We start from the raw sequence: 11,954 nt of genomic DNA, 5'->3' as shown, positions 1-11,954 counted from the left end.
TATAAAAGAGACCTAAGGGGCAACGTTTTCACGCAGAGGGTGGTACATGTATGGAATGAGCTGCCAGAGGATGTGGTGGAGGCTGGTACAATTGCAACATTTAAGAGGCATTTGGATGGGTATATGAATAGGAAGGGTTTGGAGGGATATGGGCCGGGTACTGGCAGGTGGGACAATATTGGGTTGGGATATCTGGTCGGCATGGACGGGTTGGACCGAGGGGTCTGTTTCCATGCTGTACACCTCTATGACTCTAAATCAGAGTTAACATTTCAGGCCCAGCAACCCTCCTTCAGACCTGATTTTTTTTTCAGTTTTGTGGAGAATGAAATAAATATTGAAACATACACTTGGAATAGCAGTTGAAACATATTTTTAAAATTAAAACCTTTGAATTCAAAAGGAAAGAATTGATATGCCACTAATTTACAGGACCAGCAGGTCATTCAGAAGGAATTATGACTTAGAACGCTAACCATTCATTCAACAACAGTTTTTGGGGAAGGGAGTTGGTTCGAGTATTAAAAGAGGAAATTCATGTTAACACAAGTGATTTGTAAAGATTTTATCAGTGAAGACTTCAATAACCCATCAGATGGAAGAGGAGGAACAAATTACTGCAGATGCTGGAATCTGTACTGAAACAACAAATGCTAGAGAAGCAGCTCTGATGAAGAGTCATCTAGAGTCAAAACATTAGTTTGCTCTCTCTCAATGAATGTTGTCTGACACACAGTGATCTCCAGCCTTTGTTGTTTTCAATATGGAAGAGGAGGTATTCCTTGACTGTAGTGCCTGTACATGTGTAGAAGGCAGAAGTCCGATCTATACTTGCCCTGGTGGCAAACACAGAACTCTTGTCATTTCAACTACAAAACATCTCCTTGATCCTTATTATCCTGCAATTTTATCTTCATGTAAGCTTCGATAACAGACTGAAACTAAAGCTCTCAGTCTCTCTCTTGTTGGACAAGCTAGCAATGTGGGATAGATGGGCTGGCATTTCTGAAAATGAAAGGATAGAGCAAGATGGTGCCACACCATCAAAAAAGTACTGTTTCATAACCTGCCTTTTTCAAGCTTATGCATTAATAGAGCCTCCCTACTTTATTTTATTTTGTTCCTTTTCATTCGTGTTAACTCACATTATTTTAGCTAATAGGGTAGAGTAGTTGAAAAAGCTTTCTAATTACTTCTAAGAGCCATCAAACCATAATGGGCTAACTGTCCTCCTTCTGTGTTACAAGTTTCTAAAATTCAGAGTCACTTAGGTTTGATTTATTTTCCTCCGCCATTTATTGTCTCATGGCAGTATTAGTGCTGCCATTTTGATTATCTCTCCTATTTCAGATCAGTCTAAATGTTTTGCCTCAGCCCTGTATCCTGTTCTTTTTAAATGTTGTTTATTCCATTGTAACCAAGAGTTTGCAATCAAAATATTGGCTCAACTGTTCCCTACACAGAAACCAAGCATGACCTGTTCAGTGTTTCATTGTTTTGTTTTTGTTTCAGATTTCTTTACTGTATAATGCATTCTTCCAACCTACTCCCATGCAATCAATGCTGTTCTTTACAAAAAAGATGCACTGATTTAGCTTGAAGTGACTCTCCTCCCTTTCCCCTGTCAAAATGCCCTCAGCTCAATTATGCTGACAGAATAGAAATTTTCAGTTTGAGAACTTCAAAGGACTTAACTTAGTCCAACAAAATAGTTGCCCCAAGATATCTATTGGCAACGGCAATTTTAAAGTTCTGGTAATCCTCCCAGTTATTGATGGATATTTTAAAATAATCAAGTTGCGGATGAAGCAAAAGTAAAAAGTAAAGGCCTGAAAATGAAATGAGGTCAGAGTTATACAGCAGAGAAACAGACTTGTCAGCCCAACTCGTCCATCCCAGTAGTAGGGGGGCTAAATCCCCAGCTTCATCGCTGTGAATTCAGTTCCCACTTAACTGCATAAAAGGAGGTTTCCACTGAGTTTCTAAAGTTTCATCCCCATCGATGGTATGGAATTGAAATGATACATTAATTGGATCAGCGCCAATTTTTAAAAAATGCCTGTGCTTCAGGTCACTTTAATGTAAAGAACCAGCCTGTCAAAATTGCATGGATAACATTGTACATGTGGCAGGCAGCTGAATGCTGCTAATGACCCTGAAAGATTCTAAACAAAAAAAGTTGGCAAGATAGCAGAAATCTATGCCAGCAGCAAGACTGCAGTAGCATCATGACTTTGTGTTGAGATCTCTTGCCACCCACTCTTCTCAATATTGCACATGCTGTTTTAGAGCCTGTCATCTGAGCAGTCATCACATGTCTCCATGTGAGGGTCTGAAAGAAGCAACTGTACTTTGGCAGCTGAACTGTTGACGATTTAATTACAAGAAGCACCTTGTGACTACATTCTTGAATCAAGTGTTTCTGGTTCAACTTGCTCAGAGAAAACGTAACTGCACCACCTAGCTTCTCAAATTTTCAATAATGTAATTACATTTCTATTTACTATCAATGATTTTAAAAGGAAATTGGATAGGACTTAGATGTAGGAAATAAATTTCCAGGGCTCTAGGACAATGGCACTGAATGGACAGCTCTGTAAACAACCAGTCTGGAAGTAAATGGGCCAATTGGCCTCCTTCTGTACTGTAAAGACTAAATTTTATTCTAAACATATTGAGGTCCGGATCTTTTACTATCAAATGAAACAACAAGAAAATGGGTCAATGAGGGCCAAACTTTATTTCCTTCCTTTCCAAGACCCCAAGTACACATGCCTCTTCTTGAGCTATGCAAGTACTGGACTTCCTGACCCATTTTGCTTCTGTTGATTTCCTTTCATTGTCAATCCATTAGACCATCTGGTGAAGGATGATGATAGCCTTGATTCATAGAATCCATTATAGAATTACAGAATCCATACAGTGTGGAAACAGGCCATTCAGCCCAGAGTCCACACTAAGCTTCTGAACAGCACCCCACACAAACCCCTGCCTCAACACCAGCATCTCCACCCCCCCCTCCAGAAACCCCCAACACACACACCCTATTACCCTGCCTTTCCCACGGCCAATCCATTTAACCTACACATTTTTGGATTGAGAGAGGAAACCGGAACGCCTAGAGAAAACCCACGCAGTCACCCAAGGCTGGAATCAAACCCAGATGCCTGGTGCTGTAAGGCAGCAGTGCTAACTGTTAGGTTCTTTCCGAGGTTTTGCACACAAGATGCAATTTGCACACACACAAACTTCTGCAAACAGTTAGTTTATTAAAGCTTGTACAAGCTAGGTGACCCCCTTTGAACTCTTTCGCAGGCGTGCAAGGTTGAGTCAAAGTGAGTCCCTGAACAAAGAAAACATATCCCCTTTTATACAAGCCAGTTGGCAATGCTCTAGCCACTCTCCCACAGTCACATACCACTTGATAACCCCCACTTACTCACAGTCGCATGTTACCCCAGGTAGAATGGCAGAATGAGATCATCCTCAAAGATAACGCAAATGTTAATGCCATAATGCTGGAGAATCATTATGCAGATGATTTCATGACTCGTGATTCCCCAAGACAATGCAGGTGTGACATAGCTCTGACCAGAAAGCACTTCTGAATGGAAGTGATTGAAAGACAGTTTAATTGGACAATAGCAAGGCCGAGTAGTAAATGACTACCTAACTGGAGCATGATTGTCGTCCCCAACCAAAGATGGTGCAGTTTAACCCTTCAATATTACAAGAATTTCCAGAGAGATATTCCCATTTAATCTTTTAACATTACATGAACCACTTAGCTGCCCATTCAGTTGTGGGAATAGCTCCAAAGTGCTGGTGAGGTCGATATTCCCTCAAAATGTGCTCTATCATTCCAGCCTCTGTCTGCTAAGTCACTGAAAGTTGAAGCCCATTCCTTCTTAGAGACTCTCTTCTGTTCCTTTGAAAATTCACTCATTACCACAACTTGTTCTACAGTTGATCCAGCTATACCATGACCTCATGCCGCTCAGCAAGCTTCTAATGGCAGCTGAAGTCCAAGTTCATAAGATAACAATGATGGTGGGAACTCTAGTATGTTTTCTCCTCCTACCCAGATCCACTGTAGTGCTTCTGTCACCATGTCAGCTCTGTCAACAATGCAGCATAGATCATGAATAAAACACAGCATCCTCCTCAATCAAGTATTTACCGCAGAAACTAAAATTTCTCCCGAATGGCACTGTTGTTAGGGTCTTTACTACTGAAAAACCTGCCTAGGGAACAGCACATACTTTGCTACCATGTCCTTGATGAAGAGCTTATGCCCGAAATGTCGATTCTCCTGTTCCTTGGATGCTGCCTGACTGGCTGTGCTTTTCCAGCACCACACTTTTTGACTACAATGTTATCTAAACTCAATAAACAGTTACTTTCTATGTATCCAGCAGATCACAAGCTGGGGCTAAATGTACCAGCTATGACCTTTGCGAGAACAAGTACTAATGACACTACCTTGAGCTCTTCTCATCAGACTGCATCACCATCTGCTTCAATTATTCATTTTCTCTAAAAGTTGCAGTGCCCTATGTTTCACTTTCTCCTATAGGACATTAATCTTATACTCTAACAATCCAGTGAAAAGAAATTTCCCTGACTCTCTCCACATGCTCTCAGTACTCAAAGCATGAAGACAGTTCCTTTGATATTCATATTGTTCAGCTGGAAGATGTTATAGCTTAGCCAAGACCGGATGTTAAACAAAATATTTGAAAGCACAGAGGCAATAAAGGATAGAAATGGAGGAATGGAAAATAAGAACATCAGTGGATGAAGAAGTTGACCAAATCATTTGAACTAGGTTCTTCAAAAACTGCTTGCTTTCACCTGTGTAATATTACATACTTCTGGTAATCTTCACTCTTCAGTTAGTTCAATCTACCCAAATCATCCTACATACCTTGCTTTAACATCCAATATTGATCACAATCCTGTTCTTCCCATCACCGTTTCCTTTCTCATGTTGTTTCTTCAAAGACAAATTCAAATTGCGTATCCACGTTGCAAATTCCTCCACAATCTCATTCCACCCTATTTCTAGAAGCTCCTCTAGTTGGCTGTCTCAGCTTGTCCCCTTCAGCACTCAGTCACTCACATCCTGTGTGACCCCTCACTTCGAAACCATCCTAATCTAAAACTAGCAATACAGAGTTCGACTATCACTGGTATCCCATATCTTAAAAAGCCACTGCACACTTTAACAGCAAAGAAATACATGATCAGATAATCTGCTTCCATGTACGTTTGGTGTAATCTAATGTCTGATCTAATATTGACCAGGAATACCCCGGTTTTCCTCAAATAGTACCATGGGATCTTTTACACCTGACTGAGGAGGCAGATGTGGACTCAGTTCAACATTTCATCCAGAAGGCTGCAAAGGAGCAAGATATACACAAGTTGTTGATTGTATAATTTCAGTTACTGATCCCGACAAAAATACATTATGGGTCTAATAGTTACAATCTTGAATTTTAAGATTTAAAGTGCACAATTTAGTTACTGAGTTTTAAAAGGTATTGCAACTCTCAGCTCTAAACGAGGACAACTGCAGTTCCAAAGTTATACTGATTTCAGCACCACCAACACACAAATGTTACTCAGTAGGAAAACAAGCACCAAAACAACAGCTGGTAATTTAATTCAAATTAGCATATTACAAATCTCAAAATAATGTCTCGTGATTGGAAATAAATCAGTCAGTCATAGAGATGGACAGCACAGAAGCAGACCCTTCGGTCCAACTTGTCTATGCTGAGCATATATCCTAAACTAATCTAGTCCCTTTTGCCAGCATGTTGCCCATATCCTTCTAAACCCTTCTTGTTCATATACCAATCCAGATGCCTTTTAAATGCTGTTAATTGTATCAGCCTCCACCATTTCTTCTGACAGCTCATTCCATATACGCATCACTCTCTGCATGAAAACGTTGCCCTTAAGGTCCCTTTTAAATTTATCCCTTCTCACCGTAAACCCCAACCCAGGAAAAAGACTTTGTCTATTTATCTTATCCATGCCCATCATGACTTGATAAACATCTATAAGGTCACCCCTCAGCCTCCCCAGATTCCAGGGAAAACAGCCCAAGCCTATTCAGCCTCTCCCGGTAGCTCAAACCCCTGAACCCTGGCAACATCCTTGTAAATCTTTTCTGAACCCTTTCAAGTTTCATAACATCCTTCCAATAGGAGGGAGACCAAAACTTGTCACAATATTCCAAAAGTGGCCTATGCATTGTCCTGTACAGCCACAACATGACCTCCTAACTCTTATACTCAATGCTCTGACTAATAAAGGAAAGCATACCAAATACCTTCTTCACTATCCTATCTACCTGTGATTCCACATTCAAGGAGCTATGACCCTGCACTCCAAGGTCTATTTGTTCAGCAACACTCCCCAGGACCTTACCATTAAATGTATAAGTCCTGCCCTAATTTGCCTTTCCAAAATGCAGCATCTCACATTTATCTAAGTTAAACTTAATCTGCCACCCCTTGGCCCATCTGATCAAGATAATGTTGTGCTCTTGAGGTAATCTTTTTCGCTGTCCATTACATCTTCTGGTGTCATCTGCAAACTTACTAACTGTACTTCCGATGTTCACATCCAAATCATATATATTTATGATGAAAAGCAGTGGACCCAGCACCGATTCTTGTGGCACACCATGATCACAGGCTTCAGATCTGAAAAGCAACCCTCCACCACCACCGTCTGTCTTCTACCTTTGAGCCAGTTCTGTATCCAAATGGCGAGTTCTCCCTGTATTCCATGAGATCTAACCTTGCTAACCAGACTCCCATGAGAAACCTTGCCCAATGCCTTACTGAAGAAGTTCATATAGATCACATCCACCGCTCTGCCGTTATCGGTCCTCTTCGTTACTTTTTCAAAAAATGCAATCAAGTTAATGAGACATGATTTCCCATGCACAAAGTCATGTTGATTATCCCTAATCAGTCCTTGCCTTTCCAAATACATGTAAATCCTGTCCCTCAGGATTGCCCCCAGCAACTTGCCCAGCATTAATGTCAGACTCACTGGTCCATAGTTCCCTGGGTTTTCCTTACCACCTTTTTTAAATAGTGGCACCACATTAGCCAACCTCCAGTCTTCCGGCACCTGACCTGTAGCTATCAATGATACAAATATCTCAGCAAGGGGCCCAGCAATCACTTCCCTAGCTTCCCACAGAGTTCTAGGGTACACCTGATCAGGTCCTGGGGACTTTATGCATTTTAAGACATCCAGCACCTCCTCCTCTGTAATATGGACATTTTTAAAGATGTCACCACTTATTTCCCCACATTCTGTACCTTCCATATCCTTTTCCACAGTAAACACTGATGCAAAATACTAGTTTAGTGTCTCTGCCCACCTCCTGCAGTTCCACACATGGGCTGCCTTGCTGAACTTTGAGGGGCCCTATTCTTTTTCTAGTTACCCTTTTGTCCTTAATGTAATTAGATTAGATTCCCTACAGTGTGGAAACAGGCCCTTCAGCCCAACAAGTCCACACCAACTCTCCAAACAGCAACCCACCCAGACCCCTTCTGCTACATTTAACCCTGACTAATCCACCTAATACCACAGGCAATTTAGCATGGCCAATTCACCTAACCTGCACATCTTTGGACTGTGGGAGGAAACCAGAGAACCTAGAGGAAACCCACGCAGAATTGAACCTGGGTCCCTGGTGCTGTGAGGCAGCAGTGCTAACCACTGGGCCACCATGCCGCCCCTATTTGAATTCTTCTTAACCCTATTTGCTAAAGGTATCTCATGCCCCCCCCTTTTGCTCTCCTAATTTCCCTCTTCACTATACTCCTACTGCCTTTATACTCTTCCAGGGGTTCATTCGATCTCTGCAGTCTACACCTGACATATGCTTTCTTCATTTTCTTTACCAAAACCTTAATTTCTCTAGTCATCCAGCTTTCCCTACACCTACTAGCCTTGCCTTTAACCCTAACAGGAACATACTGTCTCTGGATTTTCATTATATAATTTTTGAAATTCTTCCCATTTCCATTCCGTCCCTTTACCCACGAATGCCTGCCCCCCCAATCAATGTTTGAAAGTTCTTGCTGAGTGTCATCAAAAGTGGCCTTCCTCCAATACCAAATCAAAAAATTCTCTTGTACACGCCAAACAAATTCCTCTCCATCTAAATCCTTAACACTATGGCAGGCTCAGTCTATGTTTGGAAATTTAAAATCCCCTGCCATAACCACCCTATTATTCTTACAGATAACTGAGAAACAAATTTGAAAGGAGATCTCAATTTCCCACTGACTATTTGGGGGGATCCATTGTACAATCCCAATAAGGTGATCGTCCCTTTCTTATTTCTCAGTTCCACCCAAATAATTTCCTGGATGTATTCCCAGGAATATCCTCCGTAAGTACAGCCATAATGTTATCCCTTATCAAAAATGTCTCCCCCTTTCTATCCTTCCTATAGCATTTGTATCCTGGAATGTTAAGCTGCCAGTCCTATCCCCATCCCCGAGCCACGTTTCTGTAATGGCTATGATATCCCAGTCCCATGTTCCTAACCATGCCCTGAGTTCATCTGCCTTCTGTTCATTTGTTAGGCCTCTTGCATTGAAATAAATGCAGTTTATTAGTCCTACCTTATTCTTAGCCTTGTTCCTGCCTGTCCTGACTGTTTGACTTAATCCTTTCCCAAAATGTACCAGTCTCAGACTGATCGCTTTCCTCACCATCTCCCTAGGTGCCAACATCCTCCCACCTTACTAGTTTAAATCCTCCTGAGCAGCTCGAGCAAATCTCTGTCAGATTAGTCCCCTTCCAATTCAGGTGCAATCCATCCTTATTATACAGGTCACTTCTACACCAGAAAAGATTCCAATGATCCAAAAATATGAACCCTTCTACCATGCATAAACTCCTCAGCCACACATTAATCGGCTCTATCCTCCTATTCCTACCCGCACTAGCTCATAGCACCAGGAGTAATCCAGATATTACTACCCTTGAGGACCTTCTTTTTAAATTCCTGTCTATCTTCCCATAGTTTCCCTTCAGAATCACATCTTTTTAACACAAAACAAGGAAACAACTGGGATAGAGTTATTTAGGGGTAATTGCCACAAATAATGAAGCAAGTGCTGAAATAAAATCTCATAAATAAAAAAAAAATCTTTCTGGTTCTGCAAAATGTTTTATTTTTCAGACTGAAACCTGTCTTTCTCCTTTTTTCAGATTCACTCACAGAATGTGGGCATTACTGGCTGGGCCAGAGTTTATTGCCTATCCCCAGTTGCCTTGAAGAGGGTACTGGTGAAGTGCCTTCTTGAATTGCTGCAGTCCATGTGCTGTAGATAGATCCATGGATCTGTTAGGGAGGGAGTTACAGGATTTTGCTCCAGCAATACTGAAGAAACCATGATACATTTCCAAGTCTAGATAGTGAATGGCACTGGCCGGAATTTATACTTGCACTTCCATCCACACTGTTTTGATCATGTCGTAAGGATGCAGGAATCCCAAAGCATTTAAAGACATATTGGACTTTTAATTAAGTGTCTTTTTAAAAAAAAAACATACATCTACGAAAGCAATTCAGTGGCTATCTAGAGTGAGATACCTGGAATGAACACACCTGATGAGGCGTTAAAGAAACTTCAAAAGGGGTGGACTTAGAAAGGGGAGAAATAAAGTAAACGTAATCTCCTGGAACCTATTTCAGACAAGAAACATAATAAAAGAAGACAGGAGACGGGTTGAGATATATGTTTTATGTTGATCCCTTTCAAGAGTACATAAACGGTGAGTTAAAAATCACTTCAACCCGAACCTGCAAGTTTGAAGAAGGTGTTCTAGTGAATGAAGGTACTCATGGATGCCACTGGACATAGGTACTCACATGCACTCATGCACTCACCTGAATTCATCCACTTGTCTATGAAGATGTTAGCCAAAGAACTACCAACTGGTCACCTAATGTTGGAGATATAGGACTCTCTTGCCCAGAGGTTAGAAGCCAATTAGCCAGCAACCAGTCAAATGGAAACAGCTCAAAAGTATTTCAGCCATTCAGCCAGCCAAGAATCTCGAAAACAAATACTTAAATATCAACATTCCATTGTCTGTGGCTCAGTAGTTAGCATTGCTGCCTCACAATGCCTCAGGCGACTGCCTATGTAGAGTTTGCACATTCTCCTAATGTCATGATTCGGAGATGTCGGTGTTGGACTAATGTCAGCAGGCTTTCCTCTGGGTGCTCAAGGTTCCTCCCACAGTCCAAACACGTGTAGGCTCGGTGGACTGGTCATGCTAAATTGCCCATAGTGTCCAGGGATATGCAGGATAGGTGAATTAGACATGGGAAATGCAGGGTTACAGGCTTGAGGTGAGGGTTTGGGTCTGGGTGGGATGCTCTTCAAAGGGTCAATGTAAACTCAATAAGCTAAATGGCCTGCTTCCACGCTGTAAGGATTCTATCACTCCCTGATACGCTTCACGAATGACTATAGAGACTGATCCATACACCTTTTAACTTCTTTTTTTTTTTAACTCATTTCTATATCAAATCAGTGTGTATCATCTGTGTTGCAGTATTGCAATAGCATAACATCTAATAAACTCACTTTTGTTAACTCAAAGAAAGCCTAGTTGAATTGGCTCCTTTTAAAACAAATTCAATTGCTCTGGGGGAAAGGTGTACACTAGGGAGGGAATAATATGTAAATTAACCTAGTTGTGAGCAAAGGGATAATTTGATAAAGAAGAGGAACCAGATCATCCTCCCTCATAATTGGGGTACCCTGTCAGGAATTGTGAAAGCTTGGAAAAGCATGTCAGGAACTGATTGTAACACTAATTATATTATGCACTGATACTTGAAAAGGAAAGTCTTTTAGGCAATAAAGTATAAAGCTGGGACTAATTGGACAACTTCACACAAGAGCTGGCACTGACACAATGCACCAAATGGCCTCTTTCTGTACTTTGATTATTCTATAATCATTATTTGCAAGACATATGGTCTGGGCTTTTCAACTAATCAGGCGGGGAGGAGACGTAAACTTTATTTAGGGACACACAAGTTTTTGTCTCCTGAAAACTTTATTTCTTGCCTCAAGATCCATGGGCACCATCCAGTTGATTGTCTACATGGTCATTCTTCTAGAAAGCACTCGAAAGGTGAGCAGAGACTGTAGAACATTGGAGTACAAAAGGAGCATCAGAGTCAAGCTTAATTCAAACCATGATCCCATCCAGCATTAGTCATCAGTCAAGAACAATGGTCAACTTTTCGTTAGCCAAAGCCCCAACTGCTGAGGATTATAACCAAAACTCAACAACTGCTCTAGATCAGGTCACTTCGAACAGCACAGAGCTGTAAGCAAACATCGCCTACCTCATCCAATTGCTGAATTATCAAAAGACCTTCAAAGAACTAATTCAACAACTGTATAAATTTAGTTAAGCATTTGGTTATTTGCTTGTAACAAAGGTGGAATGTTTTTCTATTGTATCAAAAGAACAACACTGCCCATAATATACAAATAAACACCAAAGTAACACTGAAAAAAGATATTGTTCCATTCTATTAAAGGAACAGAGGTTAGTCAACACTGACAAGAGGGAGTGGCGACACTGATAACAGATTAACTGGTTACTATAGTATAAGAGAAAGAACACTTTTTATTTGTAATTTTAACAATGTAGAGATTCAAAATACATTTCAAAGTAAAACAGACATCAAATATAATGTCTTAAAAACAATATTGATAAATGAAACAAAATTGCTCATCACATTCCCAGTTAGTAATTATACAGTCTTCTTTTCCAAGCTGAAACTTTTTCAGTGAATTCTAAAAAGAAACCGTACCAACGTGAATTCTGAATTTTGTTGGTACACAAGTGCGAAGGAGAGCAGTGTGAGTAGC

General features: G+C 40.8%; 1 long non-coding RNA gene across 4 annotated transcripts in view; it reads left to right on the top strand.

The window, feature by feature from the left end:
• LOC122539464 overlaps nucleotides 1–11,505 on the top strand; it is a 42,166-nt gene extending 30,661 nt beyond the window's left edge. For all 4 annotated transcript variants that reach the window (XR_006309091.1, XR_006309093.1, XR_006309095.1 and 1 more), the window contains one exon: nucleotides 11,145–11,505. This is a non-coding gene — a long non-coding RNA (uncharacterized LOC122539464). The remainder of the gene's footprint in view (nucleotides 1–11,144) is intronic.
• The last annotated feature ends 449 nt before the right edge of the window (nucleotides 11,506–11,954 follow it).

Source organism: Chiloscyllium plagiosum, chromosome 32 (genome assembly GCF_004010195.1).
Source record: "Chiloscyllium plagiosum isolate BGI_BamShark_2017 chromosome 32, ASM401019v2, whole genome shotgun sequence".
Taxonomy (NCBI): domain Eukaryota; kingdom Metazoa; phylum Chordata; class Chondrichthyes; order Orectolobiformes; family Hemiscylliidae; genus Chiloscyllium; species Chiloscyllium plagiosum.
The sequence above is the reverse complement of the archived record's forward strand: the minus strand, read 5'-3'. Positions and strand labels throughout refer to the sequence as shown.